This window comes from Phyllobates terribilis, unplaced genomic scaffold, assembly GCF_046119375.1.
Source record: "Phyllobates terribilis strain yellow unplaced genomic scaffold, ASM4611937v1 Scaffold_40__1_contigs__length_11209783, whole genome shotgun sequence".
Lineage (NCBI taxonomy): Eukaryota > Metazoa > Chordata > Amphibia > Anura > Dendrobatidae > Phyllobates > Phyllobates terribilis.
Window position 1 is genome coordinate 3,602,789 of NW_027362800.1, and position 18,971 is coordinate 3,621,759.

At 45.8% G+C, this 18,971-nt stretch overlaps 13 non-coding genes and 3 pseudogenes across 13 annotated transcripts; all 16 read right to left on the reverse strand.

The window, feature by feature from the left end:
* Positions 1–452: 452 nt before the first annotated feature.
* LOC141186912 (U2 spliceosomal RNA) lies at positions 453–643 on the reverse strand. The gene has a single exon (XR_012261146.1). It is a non-coding gene; the product is annotated as a U2 spliceosomal RNA (small nuclear RNA).
* Positions 644–1,765: 1,122 nt separating this feature from the next.
* On the reverse strand, positions 1,766–1,948 carry LOC141185730 (U2 spliceosomal RNA). The gene has a single exon (XR_012260361.1). It is a non-coding gene; the product is annotated as a U2 spliceosomal RNA (small nuclear RNA).
* Positions 1,949–2,742: 794 nt separating this feature from the next.
* Positions 2,743–2,834, reverse strand: LOC141186158 (U2 spliceosomal RNA; annotated as a pseudogene).
* A 1,119-nt stretch (positions 2,835–3,953) lies between these two features.
* On the reverse strand, positions 3,954–4,144 carry LOC141186913 (U2 spliceosomal RNA). Its single transcript, XR_012261147.1, has one exon. It is a non-coding gene; the product is annotated as a U2 spliceosomal RNA (small nuclear RNA).
* A 1,120-nt stretch (positions 4,145–5,264) lies between these two features.
* Positions 5,265–5,455, reverse strand: LOC141186914 (U2 spliceosomal RNA). The gene has a single exon (XR_012261148.1). It is a non-coding gene; the product is annotated as a U2 spliceosomal RNA (small nuclear RNA).
* Positions 5,456–6,575: 1,120 nt separating this feature from the next.
* LOC141186915 (U2 spliceosomal RNA) lies at positions 6,576–6,766 on the reverse strand. Its single transcript, XR_012261149.1, has one exon. It is a non-coding gene; the product is annotated as a U2 spliceosomal RNA (small nuclear RNA).
* Positions 6,767–7,889: 1,123 nt separating this feature from the next.
* LOC141185927 (U2 spliceosomal RNA) lies at positions 7,890–8,073 on the reverse strand. The gene has a single exon (XR_012260512.1). It is a non-coding gene; the product is annotated as a U2 spliceosomal RNA (small nuclear RNA).
* An 809-nt stretch (positions 8,074–8,882) lies between these two features.
* Positions 8,883–8,958, reverse strand: LOC141186167 (U2 spliceosomal RNA; annotated as a pseudogene).
* Positions 8,959–10,078: 1,120 nt separating this feature from the next.
* Positions 10,079–10,269, reverse strand: LOC141191296 (U2 spliceosomal RNA). Its single transcript, XR_012265294.1, has one exon. It is a non-coding gene; the product is annotated as a U2 spliceosomal RNA (small nuclear RNA).
* Positions 10,270–11,390: 1,121 nt separating this feature from the next.
* LOC141191297 (U2 spliceosomal RNA) lies at positions 11,391–11,581 on the reverse strand. Its single transcript, XR_012265295.1, has one exon. It is a non-coding gene; the product is annotated as a U2 spliceosomal RNA (small nuclear RNA).
* Positions 11,582–12,705: 1,124 nt separating this feature from the next.
* LOC141186916 (U2 spliceosomal RNA) lies at positions 12,706–12,896 on the reverse strand. The gene has a single exon (XR_012261150.1). It is a non-coding gene; the product is annotated as a U2 spliceosomal RNA (small nuclear RNA).
* Positions 12,897–14,018: 1,122 nt separating this feature from the next.
* LOC141186917 (U2 spliceosomal RNA) lies at positions 14,019–14,209 on the reverse strand. The gene has a single exon (XR_012261151.1). It is a non-coding gene; the product is annotated as a U2 spliceosomal RNA (small nuclear RNA).
* Positions 14,210–15,330: 1,121 nt separating this feature from the next.
* On the reverse strand, positions 15,331–15,521 carry LOC141186918 (U2 spliceosomal RNA). The gene has a single exon (XR_012261152.1). It is a non-coding gene; the product is annotated as a U2 spliceosomal RNA (small nuclear RNA).
* A 1,121-nt stretch (positions 15,522–16,642) lies between these two features.
* On the reverse strand, positions 16,643–16,836 carry LOC141185693 (U2 spliceosomal RNA). Its single transcript, XR_012260328.1, has one exon. It is a non-coding gene; the product is annotated as a U2 spliceosomal RNA (small nuclear RNA).
* Positions 16,837–17,145: 309 nt separating this feature from the next.
* LOC141186084 (U2 spliceosomal RNA) lies at positions 17,146–17,251 on the reverse strand (annotated as a pseudogene).
* Positions 17,252–18,373: 1,122 nt separating this feature from the next.
* LOC141185990 (U2 spliceosomal RNA) lies at positions 18,374–18,567 on the reverse strand. Its single transcript, XR_012260560.1, has one exon. It is a non-coding gene; the product is annotated as a U2 spliceosomal RNA (small nuclear RNA).
* Between the last annotated feature and the right edge of the window lie 404 nt (positions 18,568–18,971).

An 18,971-nucleotide genomic window follows, 5' to 3' on the forward strand; every position in this document is an offset into this window, starting at 1 on the left:
GCGCAGCAGAGTAACCAGCTCACATACCTGTTAGCTCAGGTGAGTTTAAAAGGCTGCTGTTGATAACAAGGGCATTTGCTAAATAGATGGTGTGTGTGCAACAATATACTGAAAGGTCAATTATATTGTGCAGCTTATCTCACCACCTGTAGTTATTTAGGTGAAAGCTCCAAAATGCTTGCCTAATATGTCTGTTTATCCAAAAGGAAGTATAGAGGGAGAGCTAGATAGATAGCATTGCATTACATTACATTACATGGCAATGCAATGCACAGTTGCTGAAGTTGAACCAAAATGAGCTTGTCATCTGGCTTCTGCAACTTTTAACATGAAAAATCCAATGAGGAGAAGAAAAGCAAAGCCAAAGAGTCCATCCCAAAATCCGACAAACAAGCAAAATGAACAAAAAGCATTGAATTCAATTCTTTCTGATTTTAGAAACTGCATTAAAGAAGGGGTGCACCGGTCCTGGAGATACTGCAATACCAGGTCAATGCGTGGAGTGGACAGAGCAAGCTCTTTTTCCATCTCCCTGTTCTAAAAATCCATTTAATATATGGTCCCCAGATAGGGGACGTATCAGATATTAAACTGATAAGAACAGATACTACACTTGATCTTAGCCAAAAGGCCGAGAAGCGATAACCAGAATTGGTTTCCGACTACGGTGCCACCCAAGGATTCTGAAAAGTCCATTTGTGGAGATGGCCACCTGGACTCCCGTTAAGAAGACATGCTGTCAACCTCTAGATCCCTCACATGCCTGCACTTTTCGGCTTGCTGCTGCTGCAATCCACGCGTTTTAGATCTGCATAACTCCACCTCTTTTAGCACAGTACCCTCAACCCCCGGCTGTTCCCACCCGCCTCAACACCGTTGGAAGGGAGGAGAACCAATTAAGGTGGGGGGGGGGGGTGGAACGAGCAGCTGTCTACCCTTAGCAGGAGGGTTGCTGATTAATTACCTCTCCTGCTGCTGCTGCTGCTGGCTGTCCAGCAGCAGACTGAAGGTGGCTGCTGCTGTGCGCAGGTATATAAAGGCTCAGAGCCTATTATGACACGCGCAGCCAGCGTTCCATTGCCACATTCCGTCTACTGCAGGCGGGATACCTGGATGGCTGAATGTCACTGAGAAGCTCACAGAGACCGCCATAAGCAACAGTTTAAAAGAATGCCACAGACTAATCAACCAAACTTTTTGGGTTGGTTTCTCTTTTATAGTCTGCAGGCATTAAATGAAAGAAGTCAGTGTTCCAGCAGAGGGAGACAACGTTTCAGAAAAGGCATTGTAGCAAACCAAAAAAGAAATTTTAAGCGCAGCAGAGTAACCAGCTCACATACCTGTTAGCTCAGGTGAGTTTAAAAGGCTGCTGTTGATAACAAGGGCATTTGCTAAATAGATGGTGTGTGTGCAACAATATACTGAAAGGTCAATTATATTGTGCAGCTTATCTCACCACCTGTAGTTATTTAGGTGAAAGCTCCAAAATGCTTGCCTAATATGTCTGTTTATCCAAAAGGAAGTATAGAGGGAGAGCTAGATAGATAGCATTGCATTACATTACATTACATGGCAATGCAATGCACAGTTGCTGAAGTTGAACCAAAATGAGCTTGTCATCTGGCTTCTGCAACTTTTAACATGAAAAATCCAATGAGGAGAAGAAAAGCAAAGCCAAAGAGTCCATCCCAAAATCCGACAAACAAGCAAAATGAACAAAAAGCATTGAATTCAATTCTTTCTGATTTTAGAAACTGCATTAAAGAAGGGGTGCACCGGTCCTGGAGATACTGCAATACCAGGTCAATGCGTGGAGTGGACAGAGCAAGCTCTTTTTCCATCTCCCTGTTCTAAAAATCCATTTAATATATGGTCCCCAGATAGGGGACGTATCAGATATTAAACTGATAAGAACAGATTTTTTTTTTTATCGAAAGCCCGAATTCGTGTACAAAACCCGAGTGCGCTTAAAAAAGTGACAAGTGCCACAAAAAAAGTGCACTAGGATGCTGGTCTTCTTGAAACCCTCTCCAAAAGGAGAAGGGTCCCCCAAACCATTCCCCCTCCCTCCGAGCCAGAAGGCCACAGCGAGGAACAGGGACAAATAGCCACCTCCAGCCGGAGCCAGAGGCGACCCAATCTTACCCCCAATACCTGCCCGAGTTCTCACCCGAGCAAGGCACTGGGAGCCAAAGACTGTGCTCCCCTCCCGGAAGAGGGGAGCCAACAACGCTCTCCTCCCGAAAGAGGAGAGCCAGGGGGGTTCAGGGGGGAGCGGAACCTGATGGCCACACACTCCCCCCCTAGACCTGCCAAGAGAGGAACCCGTAAGGGAACCGCATCCCGACAAAATCCTAGTAAGGACGTGGACACACGTGAAAAAGTGGACACACAGTGACAAAAAAAAATTTAAATAAATAGTGAAGGTTTCACAGTATAATACTGCCCGGACCTTCGACCGGGAATTGAAAAATTCCCCATCCTAAGGCCAGAAGGCCCGGAATAAGGGTGTGTGTGAAGAAAGAAATATTGAAGTGCTAGTGCAAATGTGCCATAAACTCAAGTGGGGTTCCCAATCCCAGTGAGTTAAGGCACCCCAGGGTCACCACTCCTGGGGCACTTCACACTTCGGGCTTTCGATGTTCCCCGGCCCAATGGCGTCGATCCTGGGGGGCCATGCTTTCCACCAGATGACTATATTAGCCACCTGGCGTACTAACAAGCGCCTAAACCCCAGTGTGCATAATGTATCAATCTACTAGGGCGGCCAACATCCAAAACCACCTTTTCAAAAGATACTACACTTGATCTTAGCCAAAAGGCCGAGAAGCGATAACCAGAATTGGTTTCCGACTACGGTGCCACCCAAGGATTCTGAAAAGTCCATTTGTGGAGATGGCCACCTGGACTCCCGTTAAGAAGACATGCTGTCAACCTCTAGATCCCTCACATGCCTGCACTTTTCGGCTTGCTGCTGCTGCAATCCACGCGTTTTAGATCTGCATAACTCCACCTCTTTTAGCACAGTACCCTCAACCCCCGGCTGTTCCCACCCGCCTCAACACCGTTGGAAGGGAGGAGAACCAATTAAGGCGGGGGGGGGTGGAACGAGCAGCTGTCTACCCTTAGCAGGAGGGTTGCTGATTAATTACCTCTCCTGCTGCTGCTGCTGCTGGCTGTCCAGCAGCAGACTGAAGGTGGCTGCTGCTGTGCGCAGGTATATAAAGGCTCAGAGCCTATTATGACACGCGCAGCCAGCGTTCCATTGCCACATTCCGTCTACTGCAGGCGGGATACCTGGATGGCTGAATGTCACTGAGAAGCTCACAGAGACCGCCATAAGCAACAGTTTAAAAGAATGCCACAGACTAATCAACCAAACTTTTTGGGTTGGTTTCTCTTTTATAGTCTGCAGGCATTAAATGAAAGAAGTCAGTGTTCCAGCAGAGGGAGACAACGTTTCAGAAAAGGCATTGTAGCAAACCAAAAAAGAAATTTTAAGCGCAGCAGAGTAACCAGCTCACATACCTGTTAGCTCAGGTGAGTTTAAAAGGCTGCTGTTGATAACAAGGGCATTTGCTAAATAGATGGTGTGTGTGCAACAATATACTGAAAGGTCAATTATATTGTGCAGCTTATCTCACCACCTGTAGTTATTTAGGTGAAAGCTCCAAAATGCTTGCCTAATATGTCTGTTTATCCAAAAGGAAGTATAGAGGGAGAGCTAGATACATAGCATTGCATTACATTACATTACATGGCAATGCAATGCACAGTTGCTGAAGTTGAACCAAAATGAGCGTGTCATCTGGCTTCTGCAACTTTTAACATGAAAAATCCAATGAGGAGAAGAAAAGCAAAGCCAAAGAGTCCATCCCAAAATCCGACAAACAAGCAAAATGAACAAAAAGCATTGAATTCAATTCTTTCTGATTTTAGAAACTGCATTAAAGAAGGGGTGCACCGGTCCTGGAGATACTGCAATACCAGGTCAATGCGTGGAGTGGACAGAGCAAGCTCTTTTTCCATCTCCCTGTTCTAAAAATCCATTTAATATATGGTCCCCAGATAGGGGACGTATCAGATATTAAACTGATAAGAACAGATACTACACTTGATCTTAGCCAAAAGGCCGAGAAGCGATAACCAGAATTGGTTTCCGACTACGGTGCCACCCAAGGATTCTGAAAAGTCCATTTGTGGAGATGGCCACCTGGACTCCCGTTAAGAAGACATGCTGTCAACCTCTAGATCCCTCACATGCCTGCACTTTTCGGCTTGCTGCTGCTGCAATCCACGCGTTTTAGATCTGCATAACTCCACCTCTTTTAGCACAGTACCCTCAACCCCCGGCTGTTCCCACCCGCCTCAACACCGTTGGAAGGGAGGAGAACCAATTAAGGCGGGGGGGGGGTGGAACGAGCAGCTGTCTACCCTTAGCAGGAGGGTTGCTGATTAATTACCTCTCCTGCTGCTGCTGCTGCTGGCTGTCCAGCAGCAGACTGAAGGTGGCTGCTGCTGTGCGCAGGTATATAAAGGCTCAGAGCCTATTATGACACGCGCAGCCAGCGTTCCATTGCCACATTCCGTCTACTGCAGGCGGGATACCTGGATGGCTGAATGTCACTGAGAAGCTCACAGAGACCGCCATAAGCAACAGTTTAAAAGAATGCCACAGACTAATCAACCAAACTTTTTGGGTTGGTTTCTCTTTTATAGTCTGCAGGCATTAAATGAAAGAAGTCAGTGTTCCAGCAGAGGGAGACAACGTTTCAGAAAAGGCATTGTAGCAAACCAAAAAAGAAATTTTAAGCGCAGCAGAGTAACCAGCTCACATACCTGTTAGCTCAGGTGAGTTTAAAAGGCTGCTGTTGATAACAAGGGCATTTGCTAAATAGATGGTGTGTGTGCAACAATATACTGAAAGGTCAATTATATTGTGCAGCTTATCTCACCACCTGTAGTTATTTAGGTGAAAGCTCCAAAATGCTTGCCTAATATGTCTGTTTATCCAAAAGGAAGTATAGAGGGAGAGCTAGATAGATAGCATTGCATTACATTACATTACATGGCAATGCAATGCACAGTTGCTGAAGTTGAACCAAAATGAGCTTGTCATCTGGCTTCTGCAACTTTTAACATGAAAAATCCAATGAGGAGAAGAAAAGCAAAGCCAAAGAGTCCATCCCAAAATCCGACAAACAAGCAAAATGAACAAAAAGCATTGAATTCAATTCTTTCTGATTTTAGAAACTGCATTAAAGAAGGGGTGCACCGGTCCTGGAGATACTGCAATACCAGGTCAATGCGTGGAGTGGACAGAGCAAGCTCTTTTTCCATCTCCCTGTTCTAAAAATCCATTTAATATATGGTCCCCAGATAGGGGACGTATCAGATATTAAACTGATAAGAACAGATACTACACTTGATCTTAGCCAAAAGGCCGAGAAGCGATAACCAGAATTGGTTTCCGACTACGGTGCCACCCAAGGATTCTGAAAAGTCCATTTGTGGAGATGGCCACCTGGACTCCCGTTAAGAAGACATGCTGTCAACCTCTAGATCCCTCACATGCCTGCACTTTTCGGCTTGCTGCTGCTGCAATCCACGCGTTTTAGATCTGCATAACTCCACCTCTTTTAGCACAGTACCCTCAACCCCCGGCTGTTCCCACCCGCCTCAACACCGTTGGAAGGGAGGAGAACCAATTAAGGCGGGGGGGGGGTGGAACGAGCAGCTGTCTACCCTTAGCAGGAGGGTTGCTGATTAATTACCTCTCCTGCTGCTGCTGCTGCTGGCTGTCCAGCAGCAGACTGAAGGTGGCTGCTGCTGTGCGCAGGTATATAAAGGCTCAGAGCCTATTATGACACGCGCAGCCAGCGTTCCATTGCCACATTCTGTCTACTGCAGGCGGGATACCTGGATGGCTGAATGTCACTGAGAAGCTCACAGAGACCGCCATAAGCAACAGTTTAAAAGAATGCCACAGACTAATCAACCAAACTTTTTGGGTTGGTTTCTCTTTTATAGTCTGCAGGCATTAAATGAAAGAAGTCAGTGTTCCAGCAGAGGGAGACAACGTTTCAGAAAAGGCATTGTAGCAAACCAAAAAAGAAATTTTAAGCGCAGCAGAGTAACCAGCTCACATACCTGTTAGCTCAGGTGAGTTTAAAAGGCTGCTGTTGATAACAAGGGCATTTGCTAAATAGATGGTGTGTGTGCAACAATATACTGAAAGGTCAATTATATTGTGCAGCTTATCTCACCACCTGTAGTTATTTAGGTGAAAGCTCCAAAATGCTTGCCTAATATGTCTGTTTATCCAAAAGGAAGTATAGAGGGAGAGCTAGATAGATAGCATTGCATTACATTACATTACATGGCAATGCAATGCACAGTTGCTGAAGTTGAACCAAAATGAGCTTGTCATCTGGCTTCTGCAACTTTTAACATGAAAAATCCAATGAGGAGAAGAAAAGCAAAGCCAAAGAGTCCATCCCAAAATCCGACAAACAAGCAAAATGAACAAAAAGCATTGAATTCAATTCTTTCTGATTTTAGAAACTGCATTAAAGAAGGGGTGCACCGGTCCTGGAGATACTGCAATACCAGGTCAATGCGTGGAGTGGACAGAGCAAGCTCTTTTTCCATCTCCCTGTTCTAAAAATCCATTTAATATATGGTCCCCAGATAGGGGACGTATCAGATATTAAACTGATAAGAACAGATACTACACTTGATCTTAGCCAAAAGGCCGAGAAGCGATAACCAGAATTGGTTTCCGACTACGGTGCCACCCAAGGATTCTGAAAAGTCCATTTGTGGAGATGGCCACCTGGACTCCCGTTAAGAAGACATGCTGTCAACCTCTAGATCCCTCACATGCCTTCACTTTTCGGCTTGCTGCTGCTGCAATCCACGCGTTTTAGATCTGCATAACTCCACCTCTTTTAGCACAGTACCCTCAACCCCTGGCTGTTCCCACCCGCCTCAACACCGTTGGAAGGGAGGAGAACCAATTAAGGCGGGGGGGGGGGGGTGGAACGAGCAGCTGTCTACCCTTAGCAGGAGGGTTGCTGATTAATTACCTCTCCTGCTGCTGCTGCTGCTGGCTGTCCAGCAGCAGACTGAAGGTGGCTGCTGCTGTGCGCAGGTATATAAAGGCTCAGAGCCTATTATGACACGCGCAGCCAGCGTTCCATTGCCACATTCCGTCTACTGCAGGCGGGATACCTGGATGGCTGAATGTCACTGAGAAGCTCACAGAGACCGCCATAAGCAACAGTTTAAAAGAATGCCACAGACTAATCAACCAAACTTTTTGGGTTGGTTTCTCTTTTATAGTCTGCAGGCATTAAATGAAAGAAGTCAGTGTTCCAGCAGAGGGAGACAACGTTTCAGAAAAGGCATTGTAGCAAACCAAAAAAGAAATTTTAAGCGCAGCAGAGTAACCAGCTCACATACCTGTTAGCTCAGGTGAGTTTAAAAGGCTGCTGTTGATAACAAGGGCATTTGCTAAATAGATGGTGTGTGTGCAACAATATACTGAAAGGTCAATTATATTGTGCAGCTTATCTCACCACCTGTAGTTATTTAGGTGAAAGCTCCAAAATGCTTGCCTAATATGTCTGTTTATCCAAAAGGAAGTATAGAGGGAGAGCTAGATAGATAGCATTGCATTACATTACATTACATGGCAATGCAATGCACAGTTGCTGAAGTTGAACCAAAATGAGCTTGTCATCTGGCTTCTGCAACTTTTAACATGAAAAATCCAATGAGGAGAAGAAAAGCAAAGCCAAAGAGTCCATCCCAAAATCCGACAAACAAGCAAAATGAACAAAAAGCATTGAATTCAATTCTTTCTGATTTTAGAAACTGCATTAAAGAAGGGGTGCACCGGTCCTGGAGATACTGCAATACCAGGTCAATGCGTGGAGTGGACAGAGCAAGCTCTTTTTCCATCTCCCTGTTCTAAAAATCCATTTAATATATGGTCCCCAGATAGGGGACGTATCAGATATTAAACTGATAAGAACAGATTTTTTTTTTTTTTTTTTTTGAAAGCCCGAATTCGTGTACAAAACCCGAGTGCGCTTAAAAAAGTGACAAGTGCCACAAAAAAAGTGCACTAGGATGCTGGTCTTCTTGAAACCCTCTCCAAAAGGAGAAGGGTCCCCCAAACCATTCCCCGTCCCTCCGAGCCAAAAGGCCACAGCGAGGAACAGGGACAAAAAGCCACCTCCAGCCGAAGCCAGAGGCGACCCAATCTTACCCCCAGCAACTGCCCGAGTTCTCACCCGAACAAGGCACTGGGAGCCAAAGACTGTGCTCCCCTCCCGGAAGAGGGGAGCCAACAACGCTCTCCTCCCGAAAGAGGAGAGCCAGGGGGTTCAGGGGGGAGCGGAACCTGATGGCCACACACTCCCCCCCTAGACCTGCCAAGAGAGGAACCCGTAAGGGAACCGCATCCCGACAAAATCCTAGTAGGACGTGACACACGTGAATAAGTGGACACACAGTGACAAAGAAATTAAATAAATAGTGAAGGTTTCACAGTATAATACTGCCCGGACCTTCGACCGGGAATTGAAAAATTCCCCATCCTAAGGCCAGAAGGCCCGGAATAAGGGTGTGTGCGAAGAAAGAAAATTTGAAGTGCTTGTGCAAATGTACCATAAACTCAAGTGGGGTTCCCAATCCCAGTGAGTTAAGGCACCCCAGGGTCACCACTCCTGGGGCACTTCACACTTCGGGCTTTCGATCTTCCCCGGCCCAATGGCGTCGATCCAGGGGGGCCATGCTTTCCACCAGATGACTATATTAGCCACCTGGCGTACTAACAAGCGCCTAAACCCCAGTGTGCATAATGTATCAATCTACTAGGGTGGCCAACATCCAAAACCGCCTTTTCGAAAGATACTACACTTGATCTTAGCCAAAAGGCCGAGAAGCGATAACCAGAATTGGTTTCCGACTACGGTGCCACCCAAGGATTCTGAAAAGTCCATTTGTGGAGATGGCCACCTGGACTCCCATTAAGAAGACATGCTGTCAACCTCTAGATCCCTCACATGCCTGCACTTTTCGGCTTGCTGCTGCTGCAATCCACGCGTTTTAGATCTGCATAACTCCACCTCTTTTAGCACAGTACCCTCAACCCCCGGCTGTTCCCACCCGCCTCAACACCGTTGGAAGGGAGGAGAACCAATTAAGGCGGGGGGGGGGTGGAACGAGCAGCTGTCTACCCTTAGCAGGAGGGTTGCTGATTAATTACCTCTCCTGCTGCTGCTGCTGCTGGCTGTCCAGCAGCAGACTGAAGGTGGCTGCTGCTGTGCGCAGGTATATAAAGGCTCAGAGCCTATTATGACACGCGCAGCCAGCGTTCCATTGCCACATTCCGTCTACTGCAGGCGGGATACCTGGATGGCTGAATGTCACTGAGAAGCTCACAGAGACCGCCATAAGCAACAGTTTAAAAGAATGCCACAGACTAATCAACCAAACTTTTTGGGTTGGTTTCTCTTTTATAGTCTGCAGGCATTAAATGAAAGAAGTCAGTGTTCCAGCAGAGGGAGACAACGTTTCAGAAAAGGCATTGTAGCAAACCAAAAAAGAAATTTTAAGCGCAGCAGAGTAACCAGCTCACATACCTGTTAGCTCAGGTGAGTTTAAAAGGCTGCTGTTGATAACAAGGGCATTTGCTAAATAGATGGTGTGTGTGCAACAATATACTGAAAGGTCAATTATATTGTGCAGCTTATCTCACCACCTGTAGTTATTTAGGTGAAAGCTCCAAAATGCTTGCCTAATATGTCTGTTTATCCAAAAGGAAGTATAGAGGGAGAGCTAGATAGATAGCATTGCATTACATTACATTACATGGCAATGCAATGCACAGTTGCTGAAGTTGAACCAAAATGAGCTTGTCATCTGGCTTCTGCAACTTTTAACATGAAAAATCCAATGAGGAGAAGAAAAGCAAAGCCAAAGAGTCCATCCCAAAATCCGACAAACAAGCAAAATGAACAAAAAGCATTGAATTCAATTCTTTCTGATTTTAGAAACTGCATTAAAGAAGGAGTGCACCGGTCCTGGAGATACTGCAATACCAGGTCAATGCGTGGAGTGGACAGAGCAAGCTCTTTTTCCATCTCCCTGTTCTAAAAATCCATTTAATATATGGTCCCCAGATAGGGGACGTATCAGATATTAAACTGATAAGAACAGATACTACACTTGATCTTAGCCAAAAGGCCGAGAAGCGATAACCAGAATTGGTTTCCGACTACGGTGCCACCCAAGGATTCTGAAAAGTCCATTTGTGGAGATGGCCACCTGGACTCCCGTTAAGAAGACATGCTGTCAACCTCTAGATCCCTCACATGCCTGCACTTTTCGGCTTGCTGCTGCTGCAATCCACGCGTTTTAGATCTGCATAACTCCACCTCTTTTAGCACAGTACCCTCAACCCCCGGCTGTTCCCACCCGCCTCAACACCGTTGGAAGGGAGGAGAACCAATTAAGGCGGGGGGGGGGGTGGAACGAGCAGCTGTCTACCCTTAGCAGGAGGGTTGCTGATTAATTACCTCTCCTGCTGCTGCTGCTGCTGGCTGTCCAGCAGCAGACTGAAGGTGGCTGCTGCTGTGCGCAGGTATATAAAGGCTCAGAGCCTATTATGACACGCGCAGCCAGCGTTCCATTGCCACATTCCGTCTACTGCAGGCGTGATACCTGGATGGCTGAATGTCACTGAGAAGCTCACAGAGACCGCCATAAGCAACAGTTTAAAAGAATGCCACAGACTAATCAACCAAACTTTTTGGGTTGGTTTCTCTTTTATAGTCTGCAGGCATTAAATGAAAGAAGTCAGTGTTCCAGCAGAGGGAGACAACGTTTCAGAAAAGGCATTGTAGCAAACCAAAAAAGAAATTTTAAGCGCAGCAGAGTAACCAGCTCACATACCTGTTAGCTCAGGTGAGTTTAAAAGGCTGCTGTTGATAACAAGGGCATTTGCTAAATAGATGGTGTGTGTGCAACAATATACTGAAAGGTCAATTATATTGTGCAGCTTATCTCACCACCTGTAGTTATTTAGGTGAAAGCTCCAAAATGCTTGCCTAATATGTCTGTTTATCCAAAAGGAAGTATAGAGGGAGAGCTAGATAGATAGCATTGCATTACATTACATTACATGGCAATGCAATGCACAGTTGCTGAAGTTGAACCAAAATGAGCTTGTCATCTGGCTTCTGCAACTTTTAACATGAAAAATCCAATGAGGAGAAGAAAAGCAAAGCCAAAGAGTCCATCCCAAAATCCGACAAACAAGCAAAATGAACAAAAAGCATTGAATTCAATTCTTTCTGATTTTAGAAACTGCATTAAAGAAGGAGTGCACCGGTCCTGGAGATACTGCAATACCAGGTCAATGCGTGGAGTGGACAGAGCAAGCTCTTTTTCCATCTCCCTGTTCTAAAAATCCATTTAATATATGGTCCCCAGATAGGGGACGTATCAGATATTAAACTGATAAGAACAGATACTACACTTGATCTTAGCCAAAAGGCCGAGAAGCGATAACCAGAATTGGTTTCCGACTACGGTGCCACCCAAGGATTCTGAAAAGTCCATTTGTGGAGATGGCCACCTGGACTCCCGTTAAGAAGACATGCTGTCAACCTCTAGATCCCTCACATGCCTGCACTTTTCGGCTTGCTGCTGCTGCAATCCACGCGTTTTAGATCTGCATAACTCCACCTCTTTTAGCACAGTACCCTCAACCCCCGGCTGTTCCCACCCGCCTCAACACCGTTGGAAGGGAGGAGAACCAATTAAGGCGGGGGGGGGGGGGGTGGAACGAGCAGCTGTCTACCCTTAGCAGGAGGGTTGCTGATTAATTACCTCTCCTGCTGCTGCTGCTGCTGGCTGTCCAGCAGCAGACTGAAGGTGGCTGCTGCTGTGCGCAGGTATATAAAGGCTCAGAGCCTATTATGACACGCGCAGCCAGCGTTCCATTGCCACATTCCGTCTACTGCAGGCGGGATACCTGGATGGCTGAATGTCACTGAGAAGCTCACAGAGACCGCCATAAGCAACAGTTTAAAAGAATGCCACAGACTAATCAACCAAACTTTTTGGGTTGGTTTCTCTTTTATAGTCTGCAGGCATTAAATGAAAGAAGTCAGTGTTCCAGCAGAGGGAGACAACGTTTCAGAAAAGGCATTGTAGCAAACCAAAAAAGAAATTTTAAGCGCAGCAGAGTAACCAGCTCACATACCTGTTAGCTCAGGTGAGTTTAAAAGGCTGCTGTTGATAACAAGGGCATTTGCTAAATAGATGGTGTGTGTGCAACAATATACTGAAAGGTCAATTATATTGTGCAGCTTATCTCACCACCTGTAGTTATTTAGGTGAAAGCTCCAAAATGCTTGCCTAATATGTCTGTTTATCCAAAAGGAAGTATAGAGGGAGAGCTAGATAGATAGCATTGCATTACATTACATTACATGGCAATGTAATGCACAGTTGCTGAAGTTGAACCAAAATGAGCTTGTCATCTGGCTTCTGCAACTTTTAACATGAAAAATCCAATGAGGAGAAGAAAAGCAAAGCCAAAGAGTCCATCCCAAAATCCGACATACAAGCAAAATGAACAAAAAGCATTGAATTCAATTCTTTCTGATTTTAGAAACTGCATTAAAGAAGGGGTGCACCGGTCCTGGAGATACTGCAATACCAGGTCAATGCGTGGAGTGGACAGAGCAAGCTCTTTTTCCATCTCCCTGTTCTAAAAATCCATTTAATATATGGTCCCCAGATAGGGGACGTATCAGATATTAAACTGATAAGAACAGATACTACACTTGATCTTAGCCAAAAGGCCGAGAAGCGATAACCAGAATTGGTTTCCGACTACGGTGCCACCCAAGGATTCTGAAAAGTCCATTTGTGGAGATGGCCACCTGGACTCCCGTTAAGAAGACATGCTGTCAACCTCTAGATCCCTCACATGCCTGCACTTTTCGGCTTGCTGCTGCTGCAATCCACGCGTTTTAGATCTGCATAACTCCACCTCTTTTAGCACAGTACCCTCAACCCCCGGCTGTTCCCACCCGCCTCAACACCGTTGGAAGGGAGGAGAACCAATTAAGGCGGGGGGGGGGGGTGGAACGAGCAGCTGTCTACCCTTAGCAGGAGGGTTGCTGATTAATTACCTCTCCTGCTGCTGCTGCTGCTGGCTGTCCAGCAGCAGACTGAAGGTGGCTGCTGCTGTGCGCAGGTATATAAAGGCTCAGAGCCTATTATGACACGCGCAGCCAGCGTTCCATTGCCACATTCCGTCTACTGCAGGCGGGATACCTGGATGGCTGAATGTCACTGAGAAGCTCACAGAGACCGCCATAAGCAACAGTTTAAAAGAATGCCACAGACTAATCAACCAAACTTTTTGGGTTGGTTTCTCTTTTATAGTCTGCAGGCATTAAATGAAAGAAGTCAGTGTTCCAGCAGAGGGAGACAACGTTTCAGAAAAGGCATTGTAGCAAACCAAAAAAGAAATTTTAAGCGCAGCAGAGTAACCAGCTCACATACCTGTTAGCTCAGGTGAGTTTAAAAGGCTGCTGTTGATAACAAGGGCATTTGCTAAATAGATGGTGTGTGTGCAACAATATACTGAAAGGTCAATTATATTGTGCAGCTTATCTCACCACCTGTAGTTATTTAGGTGAAAGCTCCAAAATGCTTGCCTAATATGTCTGTTTATCCAAAAGGAAGTATAGAGGGAGAGCTAGATAGATAGCATTGCATTACATTACATTACATGGCAATGCAATGCACAGTTGCTGAAGTTGAACCAAAATGAGCTTGTCATCTGGCTTCTGCAACTTTTAACATGAAAAATCCAATGAGGAGAAGAAAAGCAAAGCCAAAGAGTCCATCCCAAAATCCGACAAACAAGCAAAATGAACAAAAAGCATTGAATTCAATTCTTTCTGATTTTAGAAACTGCATTAAAGAAGGGGTGCACCGGTCCTGGAGATACTGCAATACCAGGTCAATGCGTGGAGTGGACAGAGCAAGCTCTTTTTCCATCTCCCTGTTCTAAAAATCCATTTAATATATGGTCCCCAGATAGGGGACGTATCAGATATTAAACTGATAAGAACAGATACTACACTTGATCTTAGCCAAAAGGCCGAGAAGCGATAACCAGAATTGGTTTCCGACTACGGTGCCACCCAAGGATTCTGAAAAGTCCATTTGTGGAGATGGCCACCTGGACTCCCGTTAAGAAGACATGCTGTCAACCTCTAGATCCCTCACATGCCTGCACTTTTCGGCTTGCTGCTGCTGCAATCCACGCGTTTTAGATCTGCATAACTCCACCTCTTTTAGCACAGTACCCTCAACCCCCGGCTGTTCCCACCCGCCTCAACACCGTTGGAAGGGAGGAGAACCAATTAAGGCGGGGGGGGGGGTGGAACGAGCAGCTGTCTACCCTTAGCAGGAGGGTTGCTGATTAATTACCTCTCCTGCTGCTGCTGCTGCTGGCTGTCCAGCAGCAGACTGAAGGTGGCTGCTGCTGTGCGCAGGTATATAAAGGCTCAGAGCCTATTATGACACGCGCAGCCAGCGTTCCATTGCCACATTCCGTCTACTGCAGGCGGGATACCTGGATGGCTGAATGTCACTGAGAAGCTCACAGAGACCGCCATAAGCAACAGTTTAAAAGAATGCCACAGACTAATCAACCAAACTTTTTGGGTTGGTTTCTCTTTTATAGTCTGCAGCCATTAAATGAAAGAAGTCAGTGTTCCAGCAGAGGGAGACAACGTTTCAGAAAAGGCATTGTAGCAAACCAAAAAAGAAATTTTAAGCGCAGCAGAGTAACCAGCTCACATACCTGTTAGCTCAGGTGAGTTTAAAAGGCTGCTGTTGATAACAAGGGCATTTGCTAAATAGATGGTGTGTGTGCAACAATATACTGAAAGGTCAATTATATTGTGCAGCTTATCTCACCACCTGTAGTTATTTAGGTGAAAGCTCCAAAATGCTTGCCTAATATGTCTGTTTATCCAAAAGGAAGTATAGAGGGAGAGCTAGATAGATAGCATTGCATTACATTACATTACATGGCAATGCAATGCACAGTTGCTGAAGTTGAACCAAAATGAGCTTGTCATCTGGCTTCTGCAACTTTTAACATGAAAAATCCAATGAGGAGAAGAAAAGCAAAGCCAAAGAGTCCATCCCAAAATCCGACAAACAAGCAAAATGAACAAAAAGCATTGAATTCAATTCTTTCTGATTTTAGAAACTGCATTAAAGAAGGGGTGCACCGGTCCTGGAGATACTGCAATACCAGGTCAATGCGTGGAGTGGACAGAGCAAGCTCTTTTTCCATCTCCCTGTTCTAAAAATCCATTTAATATATGGTCCCCAGATAGGGGACGTATCAGATATTAAACTGATAAGAACAGATACTACACTTGATCTTAGCCAAAAGGCCGAGAAGCGATAACCAGAATTGGTTTCCGACTACGGTGCCACCCAAGGATTCTGAAAAGTCCATTTGTGGAGATGGCCACCTGGACTCCCGTTAAGAAGACATGCTGTCAACCTCTAGATCCCTCACATGCCTGCACTTTTCGGCTTGCTGCTGCTGCAATCCACGCGTTTTAGATCTGCATAACTCCACCTCTTTTAGCACAGTACCCTCAACCCCCGGCTGTTCCCACCCGCCTCAACACCGTTGGAAGGGAGGAGAACCAATTAAGGCGGGGGGGGGGGTGGAACGAGCAGCTGTCTACCCTTAGCAGGAGGGTTGCTGATTAATTACCTCTCCTGCTGCTGCTGCTGCTGGCTGTCCAGCAGCAGACTGAAGGTGGCTGCTGCTGTGCGCAGGTATATAAAGGCTCAGAGCCTATTATGACACGCGCAGCCAGCGTTCCATTGCCACATTCCGTCTACTGCAGGCGGGATACCTGGATGGCTGAATGTCACTGAGAAGCTCACAGAGACCGCCATAAGCAACAGTTTAAAAGAATGCCACAGACTAATCAACCAAACTTTTTGGGTTGGTTTCTCTTTTATAGTCTGCAGGCATTAAATGGAAGAAGTCAGTGTTCCAGCAGAGGGAGACAACGTTTCAGAAAAGGCATTGTAGCAAACCAAAAAAGAAATTTTAAGCGCAGCAGAGTAACCATCTCACATACCTGTTAGCTCAGGTGAGTTTAAAAGGCTGCTGTTGATAACAAGGGCATTTGCTAAATAGATGGTGTGTGTGCAACAATATACTGAAAGGTCAATTATATTGTGCAGCTTATCTCACCACCTGTAGTTATTTAGGTGAAAGCTCCAAAATGCTTGCCTAATATGTCTGTTTATCCAAAAGGAAGTATAGAGGGAGAGCTAGATAGATAGCATTGCATTACATTACATTACATGGCAATGCAATGCACAGTTGCTGAAGTTGAACCAAAATGAGCTTGTCATCTGGCTTCTGCAACTTTTAACATGAAAAATCCAATGAGGAGAAGAAAAGCAAAGCCAAAGAGTCCATCCCAAAATCCGACAAACAAGCAAAATGAACAAAAAGCATTGAATTCAATTCTTTCTGATTTTAGAAACTGCATTAAAGAAGGGGTGCACCGGTCCTGGAGATACTGCAATACCAGGTCAATGCGTGGAGTGGACAGAGCAAGCTCTTTTTCCATCTCCCTGTTCTAAAAATCCATTTAATATATGGTCCCCAGATAGGGGACGTATCAGATATTAAACTGATAAGAACAGATTTTTTTGATTGAATATATCTTTTATTAGCACAAAAAATAAGTTAACAGACAGTGTACAGTGCCGCAGCCCAGTACACACAGAATTCTACATCATATTTACATAGCATGAGGACACGACGCACTAACTAGACACATCACACCCCTATGCTACACAAAACACTCAATCTGAAAGAAAAAGCATGTCAATCAATACAGTACGACGAACCGTGATAAGCGATGGGGATTGGGAAAAAGGGGATGGGGAGGGGAAAATCACAGGCCCGAAGCTTTATTGAAAGACAAGACACATAAAGGGAGAGGGGGAGGAGGGGTTTAGTCCTCATCCTCGTCCTCCGGACCGTCCATGATGGAATAGTCTCTGAGCAGGCTGTGGATCAGCCTGCGGCAATCCTGGATGGACATCCTCTCCAGAACAGAGACTACACTTGATCTTAGCCAAAAGGCCGAGAAGCGATAACCAGAATTGGTTTCCGACTACGGTGCCACCCAAGGATTCTGAAAAGTCCATTTGTGGAGATGGCCACCTGGACTCCCGTTAAGAAGACATGCTGTCAACCTCTAGATCCCTCACATGCCTGCACTTTTCGGCTTGCTGCTGCTGCAATCCACGCGTTTTAGATCTGCATAACTCCACCTCTTTTAGCACAGTACCCTCAACCCCCGGCTGTTCCCACCCGCCTCAACACCGTTGGAAGGGAGGAGAACCAATTAAGGCGGGGGGGGGGGGTGGAACGAGCAGCTGTCTACCCTTAGCAGGAGGGTTGCTGATTAATTACCTCTCCTGCTGCTGCTGCTGCTGGCTGTCCAGCAGCAGACTGAAGGTGGCTGCTGCTGTGCGCAGGTATATAAAGGCTCAGAGCCTATTATGACACGCGCAGCCAGCGTTCCATTGCCACATTCCGTCTACTGCAGGCGGGATACCTGGATGGCTGAATGTCACTGAGAAGCTCACAGAGACCGCCATAAGCAACAGTTTAAAAGAATGCCACAGACTAATCAACCAAACTTTTTGGGTTGGTTTCTCTTTTATAGTCTGCAGCCATTAAATGAAAGAAGTCAGTGTTCCAGCAGAGGGAGACAACGTTTCAGAAAAGGCATTGTAGCAAACCAAAAAAGAAATTTTAAGCGCAGCAGAGTAACCAGCTCACATACCTGTTAGCTCAGGTGAGTTTAAAAGGCTGCTGTTGATAACAAGGGCATTTGCTAAATAGATGGTGTGTGTGCAACAATATACTGAAAGGTCAATTATATTGTGCAGCTTATCTCACCACCTGTAGTTATTTAGGTGAAAGCTCCAAAATGCTTGCCTAATATGTCTGTTTATCCAAAAGGAAGTATAGAGGGAGAGCTAGATAGATAGCATTGCATTACATTACATTACATGGCAATGCAATGCACAGTTGCTGAAGTTGAACCAAAATGAGCTTGTCATCTGGCTTCTGCAACTTTTAACATGAAAAATCCAATGAGGAGAAGAAAAGCAAAGCCAAAGAGTCCATCCCAAAATCCGACAAACTAGCAAAATGAACAAAAAGCATTGAATTCAATTCTTTCTGATTTTAGAAACTGCATTAAAGAAGGGGTGCACCGGTCCTGGAGATACTGCAATACCAGGTCAATGCGTGGAGTGGACAGAGCAAGCTCTTTTTCCATCTCCCTGTTCTAAAAATCCATTTAATATTTGGTCCCCAGATAGGGGACGTATCAGATATTAAACTGATAAGAACAGATTTTTTTTTTTTTTTTTTTTTTTTTCCATCGAAAGCCCGAATTCGTGTACAAAACTCGAGTGCGCTTAAAATAGTGACAAGTGCCACAAAAAAAGTGCACTAGGATGCTGGTCTTCTTGAAACCCTCTCCAAAAGGAGAAGGGTCCCCCAAACCATTCCCCGTCCCTCCGAGCCAGAAGGCCACAGCGAGGAACAGGGACAAATAGCCACCTCCAGCCGAAGCCAGAGGCGACCCAATCTTACACCCAGCACCTGCCCGAGTTCTAACCCGAGCAAGGCACTGGGAGCCAAAGACTGTGCTCCCCTCCCGGAAGAGGGGAGCCAACAACGCTCTCCTCCCGAAAGAGGAGAGCCAGGGGGGTTCAGGGGGGAGCGGAACCTGATGGCCACACACTCCCCCCCTAGACCTGCCAAGAGAGGAACCCATAAGGGAACCGCATCCCGA